Source organism: Coptis chinensis, chromosome 9, assembly GCF_015680905.1.
Source record: "Coptis chinensis isolate HL-2020 chromosome 9, ASM1568090v1, whole genome shotgun sequence".
NCBI classification, from domain to species: Eukaryota; Viridiplantae; Streptophyta; class Magnoliopsida; order Ranunculales; family Ranunculaceae; genus Coptis; species Coptis chinensis.
This window is the reverse complement of record NC_141464.1, coordinates 49116073-49128518: the sequence shown is the minus strand read 5'-3', so window position 1 is coordinate 49128518 and position 12446 is coordinate 49116073. Positions and strand designations below refer to the sequence as shown.

General features: G+C 37.9%; 1 pseudogene across 1 annotated transcript in view; it reads right to left on the bottom strand.

The window, feature by feature from the left end:
* Positions 1–1207: 1207 nt before the first annotated feature.
* Positions 1208–12446, bottom strand: part of LOC147476454 (cardiolipin synthase (CMP-forming) / mitochondrial hydrolase fusion protein-like) — a 42325-nt pseudogene continuing 31086 nt past the window's right edge. Inside the window, exons 6-7 of the transcript XR_015209767.1 lie at positions 1514–1715; positions 1208–1416 (exon numbers count right to left, since the gene is read on the bottom strand). The product of XR_015209767.1 is annotated as a cardiolipin synthase (CMP-forming) / mitochondrial hydrolase fusion protein-like (transcript). The remainder of the gene's footprint in view (positions 1417–1513; positions 1716–12446) is intronic.

Sequence of the window (12446 nt, the reverse complement as noted above, 5' to 3'; positions counted from 1 at the left end):
TGATAGAATCGGACTCAAGTGAGAAGAACCAATCAAGTCGCCATCCTTGGAGACCGGCTGGAAATAATCGGCGGTGAAGGTGATCAAACTCGGTGTGAACGTAGCGCCCGGACTTTGAATGTAGCGAAGCGTGGTGGTGATCGGGACACGCGTGCTGCCATCATTACATTGGGAAACGTGGCTGGATAAAATCTTGAGGAGAGGGTTTATTGAGGACCTCGCAATTGAGCAGAGACGGTATGTCTTGAGCATTTTTTTTAACAATCTGGGTCACATCCTTTCTTACTGCACTCTGGACGATCCTTTGCGATAATTCGTTAATCTGTTGATTAACTTCGTTGATGCCCTTCTCAGCGACGTTACCGACTGGTTGTTGTTGGTAAGCATCTACTTGTGCTCGTAAAGCAGCATTTTCTTGCCCGAGCAAGGAAATGCTCTCGTTTGTTAATCCCAGCTGGTTTGCGAGGTTTTGAACTTGAGCTTCGAGGCTTGCCATGCTTCGTGGGCTTGAGAATGTTGGTTTTTTAGTGTTTGAGTTTTTGAGTGAGAGTGGTTTCTCAAATAATCGAGACCACAGACAGCGCCAATGTAAAGGTGGGTTTTGGTTTTCCTTTACATACAATGGAAGAGAGGAAGATGGGTTTGGGTTTTGGAGAGACCGAGTTCGCTAATGAGCGAGCTGCCTACATATCCTCTCTTGATTTTTTAAGGGAGAGAAGAATCAGATCTCACGTAGTTCAAGTAGGTGGTATTTATAGGCCTAAGGGAGTGTTGATCCTTGAAACACATGTACTCTCTTGTACATATGTAGGGTGGAGATTATGAATGTGTGTTAGGTTGGTTTTAGTAGGAGTTGTGTGCTGATTGGGAGTTGGTGCGGTAGTCCATATTTCCCGGTGATAGGATGTAAAGGTAAGATTTTGGTGATGATTACATCTGGTGGTGTTTTTTATCGCGTTATGTCTCGGTCATTTATTTATTCTTGAGATATTCTTGAACGAGCTTAAAGCATTACCACCTACATGAAGGAGCTACCCACAGATCGGTCTTAGAGGTCGATGTCCTGACTTCGTTTATGCTTCGGGCGTGTGCAATATTCCTTAATGAGAATATTACTTCCCTACACGCTCATAGATCGATCTTGGAGGTCGATGTCCTGAGTTCGCTTATGCTTCGCGCGTGTGCAATATTCCTTAATGAGGATATTACTCCCCTACAATGGAATTACAGCAGCAATACTTGAAGTTGAAGGTTGAAAAACATAGACCAAGATGCTATCAACATATTACATCCTCTCATTACGTAGAATGTGGTTACTTGTGCTAAACCTACCATATCTGCAGGAAACTCGGAATGATTTTCTTTTCCCTTGAAAACACCTGTTCTTGTCAAAATAGAAAACCATGGATGTCCTGCCTGAAAAACAAATCACAGACCTTAACCGCATGATGAATTTGAAACAAATGACGTTTTGGTTTAATAAATTACATGGAACATTTCTCAAGTACCCTACCTGCTTCGCACCCTTGATGTCAACTAAGGGATTATCTCCATTCATATATATGGTTTTAGAAGGATGACATCCTCCATTATAGTAAGCATGAAAATCGGGATTAGAATATATTTGAAGTTGTTTCAGTATGGACTCAGCGTTCTTGAACACATATGGGTTCGGTTTGCCGAATGATGTGTACTCCAGATTATGAGGGTGAATTCTGCAAATATAGTACAAGTATCAAGTGAGTTCGATGTTGCGACTATTCTAGTTTTTCCATTTTCTGAGGGCTTACACAGAATATAGTTTGGTATTGATTGACCAACATTTCTTGTTGAATTTGTTATGTTATTGAAGTCGATTTCAACCGCCAACACATGAAGCCTTATCCAAATCGGTTTTGGTTTTGATAACCATTAGTTCATGGAGTTGGTTATGTACTAGGACTCTATAAGTGGAGTTGGTTATCATAACCAACTACTACACATGATCCTTATCTCAATCATTTTTAGTTTCCCTTTTGCTTTAGGACTTGTATTCGATGGGAGTCTATAAATAGAACCCCATCCTTAGAGTTTTATGATCACACATTAGAGAGAAACTTGAGAGCATAGATTACAAATTAGGTGAGTTATTTTGTGAGTGCTTTGTGTGAGATTAATTGAGAGAGATATATTAGTGTTTGTAACTACTACTTGATAATAGTGAATTGTTGTGCGCTTGTGGATTAAGGCAATTGCCTAACCACGTATATCTGTGTGTTCCTCTTATTTGTTTCTTTCTTCTAAGTTTTCTAGATTCTAAATTCGTCGTGTTGGTTGAGGTAGATCCCTAACAAATGGTATCAGAGTGTAAGGTTTTATTGTACGTGGATCTTGGGTATTGATTGTTCCTGTGTGAGCAATGGCGAATGACGAAAGAAAGCTGAAGATCCAAAAGTTTGACGAAACAAATTTTAGATTTTGGAAGATGCAAATTGAAGATCATCTATATCAGAAAGATTTATATCTTCCATTGGTGGGATCCAAACCTGAAGCAATGGTTATGGATGCTTGGAACCTACTTGACAGAAAGGCACTTGGTACAATTCGGTTATCTCTGGGGAAGTCAGTAGCATTCAATATCAAGATTGAGAAGACCACTGTGGATCTCATGAATGCTCTCTCTGCTATGTATGAAACCTTCTGCTGCTAATAAGGTACATCTTATTATAAAGCTCTTTACTTTAAGGATGTCTGAAGGAGATTCGTTCAAGGAACATCTCAATAACTCCAACGAGACCAAGAATCAGTTAGAGTCTGTTGAAATATCTTTTAGTCATGAAGTTAAAGCTTTGGCCATTCTTGGTCAGATGCCAACAAGCTGGAAAGCTACAGTTATTGCCATCAGTAGCTGATAACCATAAAATTGTAGAATGCTAAATATCAATGTTAACAACACTAATACGTAATCCTACCGTTCTTACGTTTAAATCAATACTTCTTACTCTCAAAACATAATCATGCAATACAACGAGTAAGGATTCGTTCCACTCTTAATTCTCAAGACTTAAACAAATTCAATTGATCCAACACAAGGAACAATGGTGAGAGTGATGTGTTTGGTGTTTAAACTAAAACTAATTATAAATTTAAGACAACTAAATCTAAAGATTCTAACTTTATGAAATTTAACAAACAATAATTAAAATCTAACATCAATAACTACGAAATGACTAACAACCAAGAAATGAAATTAGATCTAAGCAATAGATAAATGACACAATCGAATTTGATCAATAATAAACTACTTGATTTATCTAATGAAGCAATAACAATATTTTAATACTTTAAATTAAAACAAGGGAAATGAAAACTAATAAAAATGGAGATTCAAAACTAGATCTAGATCTAAAAACTAATCTAGATCTATCTTTTTCTAACCCTAAACTCCATTAACATTAGCTTCCTAACCTAACTGCCTACTGACTGCCATTAACACTGAGTCAAGCTTTTGTTTTTATACTTCCAGATCCAAAAATCGTGCATGGGCTTGGATCCATGTTTTGGGCCAGGGAATCAGGCCCAAAACCCAATTCTTTCAGTCCAAAAAGGCCTCTTCAGCTGCAGTTGGCTTTCATAGACTTTTCGTCCACTTCTGCTCCTCTGATTAGGTCAAGGCTTGGACCATTGCAAAGCTCTTTCCGAGCCGGTCGTTTTGACATAAGGTAGGCCTCAATCCGAGGTCTGAGTCCAAAGATATGGCATTCGGAAGTTCTGGCGACTTTTGCTCCTTTATCTCGCTAAAGTGGCACATTTACGCGCACATAATGAACTTTGAAGCCTGAAATGCATAAAAACACGTAATCAGTATTAACTCTTACTTATTATTCACATAATTGGTCTAACAGTATGATTATTAAGGGATTAAAACTACAGTTTTGGGCTCTTATCAAACCACCCCTTAAAACAGCATTTTGCTTGTCCTCAAGCAAATATGAAATTAGAATAAGTGACCAAAATGGAGTTCTATCTACTCGTTTATTTGAGTGCGATTGCATTGACCATATGCAACAAGGCCTTAAACCACTAGGAATTCCCTAGTGGACGAGTTATAGCCTCGTGAGAGTTTTCGATGAAAGTACTCACAAACTTCATCTATACTCTGGCGACTAAGAAATAAAACTATTGTTTCCTCATTCATGTCTCAACTATCTATACATCTCACTAGCAATTGAATAAGAATAATCATGTCGAAACCCTAAGCTAATATATGCATAATAATCAATCATCTACTTAATAAACATATATACAATGAGTAATGCTATGAAATGCTTAATAGCGGTCCGTTTCGAAAACTTCGAATAAGCGTCCCTTAAGTAGGTCCTCACATAAAAGTCAAGACAAAAATCACTCACGATTTTTCCGGCTCAAGTTTAAGCTACTCCGGTGTGCGGTGGGCACACTTTACCTTACAATCTCAATGACAACAAGGAAGCCGGGGTCGATCAAACACATCTGCCACTTACTATCACACTAACCTATTCCTAATTGAGCTAGAGGTCTTTATTAGGTGTTGCGGGGATTAGGAGATGGTTTAAGAAGGAAGGAAATGGATATTCTAGAGGACAAGTCTGAGATAATAGAGTCTTCATATTATGTAACTAGAAAACCTTGTTATTTACTTTGCTTCTACACTTTGTTTCCATCCTTAGCCGTATTTTTTCTTTTTCTTTGGCCTTTGACTCCCTTTTATTCTATTTTTTTGGAGTTTTTATTTATTTCTATTTTTTTTTCTTTTTTTTTTTTCTTTTCTCTTTGGATGGAAACTTCTTTTCTTTATTTTCTGAAGCAACTAACTAATTTTTGTTTACACAGGTTTTTCTCTTCTTCTTTCTTCCTCATTCTATTCTCAGACTTATTCTAAATTGGGTAGGTTGATTTTTTATTTTGTTTTGTTTTTGTAACAGGGTAAAGGAATTGTGGTTTATGGAAGGCTAAAGAAAGGCTCAGAGGGGCGACTAGCGGAAAATAATTCATAGGTTTGAATTTCTGGCTATATCGATCCAAAGAGGGCCTAAATTCTCGCTTAGGATATGGTTTAGTGATCAAGCAAGTGGACGTGTGATTTCTCTATCCGGATGTTACTTCTCCCTTGTGTCATTTCTCAAATGTTTTTCTCATATAAGGCTTTAGGCTATATTCTCCACAGGATTTGTAGAATAAGTACTCTAGCCTAGATTTTGAAACTTCTTGCTAACAATCATAGATACTCATGTAATATATTTATAGATATATGCAAAGATTATTACCTACATAAACAAGGTTAGAACATACTAATATAGGAAATAAAAAAACGAAAACAAGTGCGAACTCTATATAAGAGTTCCACCCATTATGGGCTTTGTCCTCAAAGCATTTAAATTGAAAAATACCTTGGGACATCTGCAAAAACAAGGCGGACACTAATATAGGAAATAAAAAAAAAAACTACCTCATAAGAGTTCCACCCATTATGGTTTTCGTTATCCTCCTCTTCTATAAAGAAGTGAGGTTCCTTCAAGGCGATCTGCCATGCCATGATAATTTGCCATGCTTCACGCCATTTATCATCTATGATTGCTAACCTGTTAAAAGCGCCACTTGGTCGGATGGGGTGTAAGGTGCAACCTGATGAGGTTGTATCCTCCACCCTTGCCAAGTCATTGCGGAAAGATCGAATAATAGAATTGGTGGGTCTCACAATGTTTGAACCCAACCCGGTCCGTGAAAGGGGCACAAAAAAAGCAGGGAAGAAACATAGTATAATCGGCAAACTAATATAGGCATAAGAAGATACTTATGCCTCATGCAATGGGCTCGTGCTAAACTAGACATTAAGGTCTTAGGAAGGTCATATAGCGTTCGTTCCTCGGCTAAAGCAAGGAAAACATCGCAAAGTGGCATTATTCGCGAGAAGAAAAATGTCACTCCCCTAATATGTTTAGCATGATAAAGAACATTTACCGTATCACATTAAGGGACAAGTTACCAAGGGCTACATTATATGTCCCTTGGTCCTCTACACGGAAATTGTCGGACCCATAAGCCTCATGCAAAAAGTCATAAGTGTAGACATGAATATTATCTACCCAATAGCATCATGGGTCTTGTATTTCAGCGGGCATGGCAAGTCCAAGAACAAATGCTTGCAAGAACCATAAAGCGGTTGTACTACGTGTGTGATCACCTCGCGAAACCAAGCACCATAAGTAGTGCTTTGAAACAAATCTTCGAAAGACTGTTTCGGTATCAATGTAGGAGATGTCATCTCAAAATTACGCTCTGGAATAGCTGTGAATGATCTGGAAACTACCCGTAGAAAACTGGAATTTTTCTGGTCCACGAAGTCGAGGTAGGGCGCTATCATTATAAGCGCTGAGTCGCTCTGAAATTTTAGAATTCCGGTGTTTGGCTGGTCGGCGCTCTGCTTGAAGCTGGTAGTGGCTCTGAAATTTTAGAATTCGGTGTTTGAGCCCGGTCGCTCAAGCAGGCTGGCCTTTCTAGGTCGATAGATGAGGGCGGTCGCTTCGGCTTGAAGCTTGTGGCCGGTTCTAACTAAATTTTCAAAAATGTGAAGGGCGGCGGCGCTCGATGGGAAGCCTGGGCGCTCTGAAGAAAGCTGAAACCGGAGTTTAGATGAAAAAAAAGTAAAACTTGGAGTGGATGGTGCGGGATGATGGTGGAATGTATTGTGGTTTGTTAGTGTAGAAAGAAGGAAGTTTATATAGGTTTTGAATTGTTAAAAGCGAATCGGTAGGTTAAAAAAAAAAAAAAACTTTAAGGCAATTTCGGAAACAATAAAATTTCGAACCGAAAGCGGAAACAACTCATATTCTTGATTCTATAACAACCCTAATATCTTTCATCTTTGGATTTAGACTAGTAACTTCTAAACTCTCTTAGATTTCATCCTACCACCACATCTAATCATAGGTATGCCAATTACGACAATATTCTCAACCTTCACTCCAAAACAAACTCTAAAATGGAGGATCTTCTACAAATCATGATATAATAAATAATACCACCCCAAACAATTCGGGGAAGGTGGGATTAACACTAAAATCCATGCACAATTTGAAAAGAACCACATTATATTAAAATTGAAATTCAAACAACATTTAACTACCAAATTCAAAGTTAACTACGGAATTTAACAACGTAATATCCTATCTACTAAAAATAATAAAAAACAACATCAAAACAACAAACAAGAAGAAATCTAGCTACTCTTCAAGGGAGTGAGGTGGGTGTAAGAATAGGAATTTGAGTGATCAAGAATGGAAAAACCAAACACCCCACCCCCAAACAAATTTTTGAAAATAGGTTTGTAAAAAATTTGTTTTAAAAGCGTCAGGTCTTTTTAAAGTCGATTCCTAGACTTAAAGTGATATATATGTATTAACATGCGGTTTCCCATATATCAATAATCTAAACAATTGTGGATCTTTCCATAAATAGTTAACATGGAATGCACCACCAAACAGAATCAAGCTCCAAAACTTTTCTATGATGCTAAACTTAGTTGAATAAGAAGGTGTCAAATGAATGATCGTGAGTAAATGAATGGTTTTGGAAAATACTTGGAATGTGGATAAGTGTGAGAAGAAAAAATGGGAAAATTGGAAAAAATGAAAAAGTGTCGGTGGCTTATCCTTGGGTGTTACTTCTTCACCAGTTGGTTTTAGATAGTTATGAAGCCTAGGAGAAACACCAAGGTCAAGTACAAACTCAATGGTTCTTTGAAAAGGTAGAGGCGAGGGACATGCGTGATGGAAGGTGAATGAGTGACATGAGGATGTGAGGTGGGTGAATGGTGTTCAACTAGTGTTCTTAGGTCTATATCATCGAGAGGCCTTGAGATATGCAAGACATTCCTCAATAGGTGGGTAAGAAGAATTTGGGATAAAGGGCAAAAAATTCTTCTTCCGTCATGGCGTCAAGAGATGAATGGATGTCGATAGGAGAGAACTTCATGAGGTGACAAAGAAGGGTTGCAAAAGAGTCGAAGGAAATCCTCCTTGATGTTATCTACGTCTAGGGAGTAGAAATTGTGATCCTTGTCTTCTTCCATAAGAGGGGTATCTACTAGTGTGTGGGGACTAAAGTGTCGGCCGCGCTACTAATGTAAGGTACAACACTCTCAATGGACTTCACTTCCCCTTCTACAGGCAAACCTAGTTGTCCTTGTTTTTGTCTAAACATGTTACTTCTACAGAAAGATTTCCAAAAGAAAGAGTCATTGAGCCATCCCGACAATTGATTTGGGCATTGGCGGTTGCCAAGAAAGGGCGCCCTAAGATGATGGGAATGGAATCATGAGCAACCACGTGTCAAGAATAACAAAGTCTGGCTGGATAGTAAAATCACGAACTTTAACGAGAATATTTTCAACTACACCCTTGGGATACTTAATAGAGCGATCGGCTAACTGCAAAGTCATTTTGGTTGGTTGAAGTTTTGTTAGACCTAGTTGTTTATATAAATAAAAGGGAGTAAGTTAAACACTCGCCGAGGTCTAATAAAGCGGTTGTTATGAAGGTATCACCTAAGGTGCATTATACTGATGGGGCGACCAGGGGTCCTTGTACTTAACAATTCCGTTATGTTCGGATAAAGAGGATATTGTTGATTAAGAATGCTTCGTGGGGTATGTTGGTTTTCCTCTTCTTGGTGCACAACTCTTTTAGAAACTTAAGCGTGTCGGGTAGACTTTTATGGCTTCTAGAAAAGGTAGGTTTATAGTCAAATTTTTTAAACACTTCCCTAATCTCATCAAAATTCTCGTCATTTTTAAACACAACTAGTCTTTGGGGATATGGTGCTTTATCGCTATTTTTAACGAAGGGATAAAAGTATTATTAGGCTTTGCTTTATCTCTATCCGTTTTCCATCTAGGTATCCATATTGGAACCTCTACAGTGTAGGGTCTTCACTTTCTATTATTGGATCTTGTAATGTTTTCCCTTTTTGGTTGTGGTTTAAGCGGGTACTTCTACGGTTGTAGGGTCTTGAGTTTCTATTATAGTATGTGGTATGGTATCATTTTTAGTTTGTGGGTAATCTTTAGGCATAGTCACTTGGTTATCAACTACTATACTGAGCGAAGGGTAGTATTGGCCTATGGGTCCCACTGGTTTATATTACCATTCTGCTTGAATACTTTTTATTTGAAGGCGGTGTTTGTTGACTTAGGATTAGGCATTGCTTGACTTGGAAACACGCCCGGTTTGGTTATTATTTTGGTTAGAAGACATGTCAATAACCTTTTGGCACAAAGACTGCATCATTTGCATTGTTTGTTTCATCATATTAGAGTTTTGATCATCTTTGATCTTTCATTAAGTTGGAGTTTTGTTGCATAATTTGATTTTGTTTCTCCAACAAGGTCACTACTACTTTGTTGTAGATGGTTGTATTGGAATTAAAGCTTGTTGAGCGTTCATGTCTTGATGTTGATAGTTCTGGTTAAAGTGTGATGGTTGTGGTGGTGTTTGTGCATAGACAAAGAGGACAATAGAAGTCGGAATGCTCAAGACTACAAACAGACATTACAAACGAGTAGAATTAATGTTCATGGTGGAGTGGGTTGTTGTTTATGAGAGATGGCATCTACCTTTTTAGTGAGGGAATCGATAAGAGTTTTAAGCTTCGGGATCATGTTTAACCTCAAGAGAAGAAGGAGGAGCGGGAGGAATCGTTACCTCCCAATTGTTGTTCCTCTTAGATTGATCTTCTAAGAATGTATAAGCCTCAAGGCTCCTTTACTAAGAAAACTACCCCGGACATGATATCTAGAACCTCCTTATGATAATGTGAAAGCCCCTTGAAAGAACGAACAAAGCGTGTCTTTCGCAAGATTATGATCTTGGGCATTCAATGAGAAGATCGGTGAAGCGATTCGAGGCCTCTGAAAAGGATTCATGAGGATTATGGTGAAGAAATGAATTTTGTGAAGCATTTCATCTGTCTTCAGTGGTGGGTAAAATTGTTCCATGAACAATTGAACAAGTTGAGCCCATGAGTCCCGAGAGTTTGGCGTTTGGGCAGTTAACCAAGGCAGCGCGCTTAGAATTTAGGGTGAAAAGGAAACACCCTAAGTTTAACTTGATCTGGACTTACGCTAGGATGATGGAATGTAGTGAGAACTTGGTCTATCCCACGCGTGTCTTTGGTAAGGCTTCTCGTGGTCTAAACCATGAAAAACCGGTAACAAGTTAAATATATTAGGGGGATTGAAAATCCCCACTATGTCTACAAGAACGATGCGACTTAGGGCCGTCGTTTAGGGCTTTATAAAAATCGAGAGAGGAGTCTCTTGTTCTTTAGCCATTGATGCAGGTGTAGTGTGTGAAATTCTAGATAGGCGTGTTATATTTATTTCTATGAAAAACAAGCCTGATTATACTAGAATTAAAACTCCTCGACGAAGAAGAGGAGTGGAAGAAAGAAGTACACGAATGCCTCCTTGCTACAGCGTTTGAATAGCGTCTTGTATCACGCGATTTAAGTGTATTTAACAAGTTAGAAACACTTAATAACTTTAAGGAATAAAAATATGCATTTACCTATGAAAATTGGGCTGTTCGGATGAATTTTCCTTGTTGGGCGCAGGTTGGGCGCGGGTTGCTCAAGGTAAGTTGAAATTACAGTGAATAAGGGCGGGTCGCTCAACATGGGCGCGGGCGCGCTCAGGGTTTTCAAGTTTTAGGCCTTTTATCGTACTCCAAAAAATCTGAAATTTTTACAGTAATTTGATAAGACGTCTATCAAGTAGCCTGTAAAATTTCAGATCGATCGGAGCTGTGAAAGTCCCTCTACATCCCTCCAAAGTTTGCAAAACCGTTTTCGGACACAATACAAACAACCGAATGGTTAACCCATCAAAACAAATCCAAAAATTTCCAAATTTTTACTGGAGACTCCTAACAGATCCTAGTTGTTCCTGTAAAAAATTTAGAGCAATTGGAGTTCTACAACCTCTCCTTATTGGATGGTGTTCCAGATATTAAGTGTTTGCAACACTGCAGAAACACACTGGAAACACTCTACTATTTAGGAGGTCAAAACAAATCAAAAACTCATCAAATTTTTACTACAAACTCCTGGATTAGGATAGATACTCCTGTAAAAATTATAGAATTTTTAGAACTCCTTAAGTAACCTTACTTGTCCGTTTTTCAAGAACATACGGTGTGAAAACTGAAATGCAGTACTGTAAAGATCGTATTTGTTTTACAAGGTAAACCAACTCTGAAAAATCTGAAAATATTCTAGTAAATCAACAACACATTAAATATTATGTATGAATATTTTCAGAATTTTCGAAAATTTAGAAATACCTTCACCGCAGTGTTTTTCTCAGTGAATCCGCAGCCCCTATGCCTGCGAAGCGATTGAAGCAGTTCGAAAATCAAGAAATAAGAATGAAAAATTAAAAGGGTGGGTGGGTAGAGAATGGGGGATTGCCCCTTGGATTCAAGCAATTGAATTCTTGTCTTGAACGAGATTAAGATGGCAGCGGCGCCATTTGATAACCATAAAATTGTAGAATGCTAAATATCAATGTTAACAACACTAATACGTAATCCTACCGTTCTTACGTTTAAATCAATACTTCTTACTCTCAAAACATAATCATGCAATACAACGAGTAAGGATTCGTTCCACTCTTAATTCTCAAGACTTAAACAAATTCAATTGATCCAACACAAGGAACAATGGTGAGAGTGACGTGTTTGGTGTTTAAACTAAAACTAATTATAAATTTAAGACAACTAAATCTAAAGATTCTAACTTTATGAAATTTAACAAACAATAATTAAAATCTAACATCAATAACTACGAAATGACTAACAACCAAGAAATGAAATTAGATCTAAGCAATAGATAAATGACACAATCGAATTTGATCAATAATAAACTACTTGATTTATCTAATGAAGCAATAACAATATTTTAATACTTTAAATTAAAACAAAGGGAAATGAAAACTAATAAAATGGAGATTCAAAACTAGATCTAGATCTAAAAACTAATCTAGATCTATCTTTTTCTAACCCTAAACTCCATTAACATTAGCTTCCTAACCTAAGCCATTTTTGCCATTAACACCGAGTCAAGCTTTTGTTTTATACTTCCAGATCCAAAAATCGTGCATGGGCTTGGAGCCATGTTTTGGGCGAGGGAATGAGCCCAAAACCCAATTCTTTCAAATCCAAAAGGCCTCTTCAGCTGCAGTTGGCTTCCATAGACTTTTCATCCACTTCTGCTCCTTTGATTGGGTCAAGGCTTGGACCATTGCAAAGCTCTTTCCGAGCGGTCGTTTTGACATAAGGTAGGCCTCAATCCGAGGTCCGAGTCCAAAAGATATGGCATTAGGAAGTTTCTGACGACTTTTGCTCCTTTATCTCGCTAAAGTGGCACATTTT